Consider the following 5,702-nt stretch of genomic DNA (forward strand, 5'->3'; position numbering starts at 1 on the left):
AGAGCAGCCCTTATATAATGATGATATAATGCTGAAAGTGGCGCGTTGGAAAGAGTAGGGCCTTCTTAAAGAGACAGAGGCAAATTTCAAGGCTTTAAATTGCAAAGTCAAATTTATTTTAAGTCATGTTTGGTGTTTACAGCATTATTATAACAACTGAAGGTAACATGGTTATTTGATTGTGCTAGAAAATGTCCCTATGTGCCTGCTCATCCAGTCCCCTATTAAATAGGGCCAGCAGACTAGATGAGATAATAAAATAAAATGTCAGCTGGCAAACATATGGGGCCTTTAAAAAGTATTAATGCTGTATGGACTTTTCCACTGATTGTCAGATAGAGTTGCGTCTTAAATTATTGACAGATTTCGTTTTAAAGCAATCTTTTCATTTAATCTGCATGCTTCTTTTGACTAGAAGCCTTTTAAAAATGTTTTCGAGTGACCCAGGTAGAGCGTGAACTTGAATTTTACAGAGAATCTGTATGGAGAGGCAAAGATTTCCACGATGGCAAATAGGTTTTCAATTTTAAAGACTTGAGAACTATCACCACAGATAAATAAAGTGTAAAAACAGAAAGCAAAAAGCTTGTGAGCAGCTGTAAAACAAAAGTGGCTATATAAAATCAATATATATATTTTCAAAAGGACTGAAAGTTTCTTGTATTTATTTTGGCTGACAAGGATCACAAGTGTCCAAAACAAGGAATAGAAGCTAAATTATTAGGAAATGGTGTCAGATATCTTCAATTTAGAAAATCAATATATATAAAAACATATGATGGACTTGAACATTTTAATGATTATTTAGCTCTATCATTCTTTGAAACACCCGTCACTTATGAAAAATAAAGTGAAATGCAGTTGTTTACAAGTACAAAATGAAAAAAACATGTTAGGAGGAAATGGAAATGCATGTGCACAAATTGGAGAAGGGGAAAATGCATCTGAATTGGTGTTTTGTACATTGATAGTTTCATGTCCGTATATAAGTCACCATATACAGTAAGAACTTAAGTGGATCTTTATATTCAAGGTAAAAACCATTTGTCACAGCCTCTCAATAAGATTTATAAGAAGCAAAGGGAGTAATCCTTCGGGCCCCTGTAGAACAATGAAAATAAAAAGGGTTATAGTGCAAAAAACAAATGTTACTGGTAACCTTGCGGACATTCTGAAACATTCGAAATGCCTACAGCCTTAATTGACCATACAGAAGAATACACAAAGCATGTGTAAGAGACTGCAGGCAAGGAAAAATTCATTAACTACAGAACAACAGAAATGATGGATGATTTCATGCTTTTGTGGAAAGTGAGACAGAGTGCTCTTTGAAATACTGAATTACTAAGTGCAGTGGCTCCATTAAGAGCAAATGTGTCAAAAAAATTCATGTAAAAAGCCCTTTTAAAGGAGACCAGACGTCCTGTGTCTGCTTATTTTACTGCCAGTGAGAGGGTGTCTGTTGGTCCGAGAGACGGTGATTTAAATTTTATCATAAAAGAAGGAAAGTGACCTTTTGAATCCTTCTCTATATTACAAGTCTTAACCCGAGATCATTAAATGGGAAATCCAATTTTTAAATGTATCATTTAGCTGTTTTAATAAGGAAAAATGTCAGTTCCTTAATTACACCCAGTGATATTATTTTTCATTCTTTTAGACTGTGCCACTGAGTATTCGCCTCTCATGCACTAAATTAAGATGTTACCCCTGAACAAAATGCTGTGTGCGAAGCTTGCACTCTTAAAGATAAGCAACATCGTGGTATTGAAGAGAAGCGTGCTCGTAAGTGAGCTGTATGTCACTCTTCCCCCCACATGGCCTGTTGTTGTCTTTAAGATCTTCAATACGAGGAGACATTGAGGGCTCCTTAAAGCAATAAAGTGGTTCTTGTTATTTAGACTAGATCAGACTGGCATACTGAAAGTATGAAGCACGGACACATTTAGGATTCACCATACGTCAGTGACACAAGTCAAAAAGTCATTTCTGATCACTGCAATTATTGAAATTCAGTCCTACTTGCTTTGCTTTTGATTCCCTGTATTGTGAAGATCTGAGCACGAATGCGATTGAATAAAAGAAAGATGAACAAAGCCCACTGCATAGAGGAGTTGTGTTCATGTAATGTGTCTGGTATCACACTCTGCCTTTTGCCGTTGTCTGTTTTTAGTCCTTACCTATAGCTGTGACAGATCTGCAGGAGTGAGTTATTTAATTTGTTTGCACCTTTTAAAACTTGCTTATGACGTTGCATAAATTCAGATATGATGAGTGTCGATGTGGTGGCATAGCACGGTTGCTGCAGATGTGTTAGCTGCACATCCATGATGTAGATCTCTCATTGCCATTACATCTGAAGGACGCTCTATTGGATTGAGAGATTATCTCCCAATCCATTACACCACCTCCAACAGCCTAAAAGGTTGATAAAAGGTAGGAAGGTTTCATGTCGTCTATGCTAAGTGCTAACCAACCTGTGCCTTTTAAATTTTGTTGAGCCTGTGCAAGTTGAAGCATCAGATTGCTAACAAGAGGGCCTCAAGATTCGGCCTTGTGGCGTTATATTTGCAAGAATCTTAGTTGTAAGGAGTGGTTTTGAGCTGCTGTTGCCTTATTAAAGGAGGAGTATTATGTAAAATGTACTTTTTTAAAACTTTATTTCATGTTATAATGTTATTCCTTCACCAAAAACACAGCTGGAGTGCCTAAATGTTTGCTCTCACAAAGCTCCGCCTATTTGCCTAAAGCTCCTCCTCAGAGTGTTGGAAAGAGCAGGAGCTCCTTAAAGAGACAGAGGCCCAATTTCAAAGTGTCAATTTGCAAAGTCAAATTTCTTTTAAGTTATGTTTAATAGATACAGCAGTTTTACAATAACTGAAGTTCTTACTTGATTGTGCTATTAAAAGTTACTGCTGTGTCTTGAAAATACATAATACTGCCCCTTCAAGCAATTGAAACAAATCTCCCAACTGACCACTGACTAGCAAAAACACACAACTAGATTTTTTATCTATTCAATACTGCATAGTTCATCAATTTGATACCAAATAAATACAGGGCCAGTATTGCTGATACTGATACAATACGATACAATACGATACTTATTACTTAAGTATATCTTAAAATTTCTGATCTCTACGCATTTGTGTGGTTTTTCCTTTAAATTATTTTAAAATGTAGGAGATAATTTTGATAAAGCTTATATGTGTCTACAATATAATTTCTGTACATATTTACACAACGAACAGAAACAATATAAAAAGAAAACAAATTTCTGTGGACTGTTTTCTAAATGAAGTGCAAAAAAAATGTTTGAGAGCTAATCAAAGCAAAATCTTTTATTATGGTAGACTAGAGAAACTACAATATAGAAAAAAAGTAAAATTTCAAGAGGGAAACCAAAACTAAAGTATCAATGTTAGTATCAATACCATACTGCTATTGACTTGTAGATATTATCGATATTTTGGATCATTCTCCAGAAACTGGAGAAGCGGATTAGCATCTGACACCAAAAACCAGTTCACACATAGAAATCAACTTAAACTTTTTCAATTTTTTTATTTGATCTTGTTTTTTTTATATACTTTTACTGTGATTCAACATATTTTTTTATTCTGTTTGGTTTGATGAATTTGATGCTCTAAAGAAGGCATAAAAGTTGTCAATTGCTGAAGTACTCAACACACCTGGCAGAAATAACTTTTACGGTACAAAACCAAGAAGGTATGTTGTTTGGAACTAGATAGATTTTGGGGTGCAGACCTTGTACCTTACTATGATTTAGATGGGAGAGAAAAAACCTTCCAGTTCCATTTACAGCATGTCAAATAACACCTTTTTACTCAGTGACTGAGAGCAGCAGCACAAGGGGTGATTCAATGACTGAAATAAGGCCGCGTTAATCCGTTACAGAGCTCTGTCAGTGCTCTAATGATGCTGCTCTTCCTGTAGGCAGCTTTTTATTGTCCGTGTCACCGCGCTAATTTTAATCCCATTTCAAGGTACGCATACACATGAGACCATTCACTCACAGGTTCAACTGCTGCAGCAGAAGACATTAAGGGTCCTCTGGGTTCGGGCAGAACGGGGGGGGGGAGTAAAAAAAAAGGCAAAAATTTTTACTGTACTTAATGGAAACTGATTTGGACAATTTGTTAAAACAGCAATAAAGAACGTCCATGTTGAGTAGAGAGAGAGGGAGAGAGAAAGAGACAATTTGAGATGTCTTCACTCACTTCGACGCATATTAAGCAACCCCAGCATGTAATGTTTCCCAGGTCATTAAGCACACCTCTGCGGATATTAGCAGCTGGGTGGTGTGTACTGGAACTAAATCCGGTCCCCTCCCTGCCTTCATGTTTAGCATTTTATGGGATTGCAGGTCTGCTGATTAGAGCGGATGGATCACACTGACCTAATCTGCTATTATGCTTTCAAAGAGTACAGTGCGGTAATTTCATCACTTCAGGGAGCGCGGACTGTTAAGATGGACAATATCTCGATAACAGACTAATCAATCACTTTTAGAGTGCATTACTGAGATGGAGCTTAGCCCCGTGGAAGGCAGCCTGATATAAATAGCAGATTGGCTTCCTTCATGGCTGTTTTTCAATTTCCATCAGCATTCTCCGCATGCGTCTCGCGCACTTCACCCACCTCACGAACACACACACATCCTCATTCAGCCTCGCGGTAATCTCATTATGAAACTCGTCGTTTCTGCGAGCACAATGGCGCCCCAGTCGAAGAGGCACAAAACTGTTTCGACGCCCGAATCTCTCTTGCACTTGATTATTATGCCTTTGGGTGTTTTGTTGGGGTCATGGCCGACTCGTAGCCATGTAGGTGTTACAGATGAGCGGCACGCATCGTCTCGCGAGTTTACGTCTGAAAACGAAATGGGACGTTTCTGAAGTGGCCTTTAATTACATAAGGCTCTTCCTCTTGTGTGAGTCGTCTAATTGTGACCGCAGCAGTAAAACGTACATGGTTTGAAACCCGCATCTCTTAAAGCACACACACACACACACACACACACACACACACACACACACACACACAAATCATATTTCAAAACAGTAAAAGAGTGAAAATCTCTGTGTTAAGATTTTCGTGTCGCTTTAGGACCATAAAGTGTGCATATGCTATTCGAATTAGCCACTTTATTCACTGCTGTTTAACTTCTAATCATTTGACTATTATTACAGCAGAACATTTGGGAGCGGTTAGTTGTAATAAATTGACTGTGGCTTACATTTTTGCATTTTATGTGTAAAAAAAAAAAAGAAGAACAAAATTAAAGTTAAGCTTTACTCAAAGGTAGTAATACCTCCTCTGTGTTTCTGCACAGCTCACCTCCCCCGTTTTCAAATGCAGTGTCTTTAACTGGAACTGCTGCGTGTGCAATAATCCCACTGCCAAATCAATCTGATTTGAGAGGATTTGTCAAGTCCAGCAGAATTCCTCTCTGGAGTCACATGTTGCGAAGTCTCCATGCAAGCAGTGGGGGATCAATATTCACAAAAGAAGACATTGTGAGCAGGCTGCAGATGTTTGTGCTACGATTACAAACAGGTGATCTCTGGGTTTCTTTGGCTTCTCTGAGAGGATTAAGCATTGCTGTTGTTTATTTTTTTTTTCATTTGTCTCTTTCAATGTGTAGATATGTATGTTTATTTTTCTGCTGGGTTGATGTT

This window comes from Poecilia formosa, unplaced genomic scaffold (genome assembly GCF_000485575.1).
Source record: "Poecilia formosa unplaced genomic scaffold, Poecilia_formosa-5.1.2 Scaffold63, whole genome shotgun sequence".
Lineage (NCBI taxonomy): Eukaryota > Metazoa > Chordata > Actinopteri > Cyprinodontiformes > Poeciliidae > Poecilia > Poecilia formosa.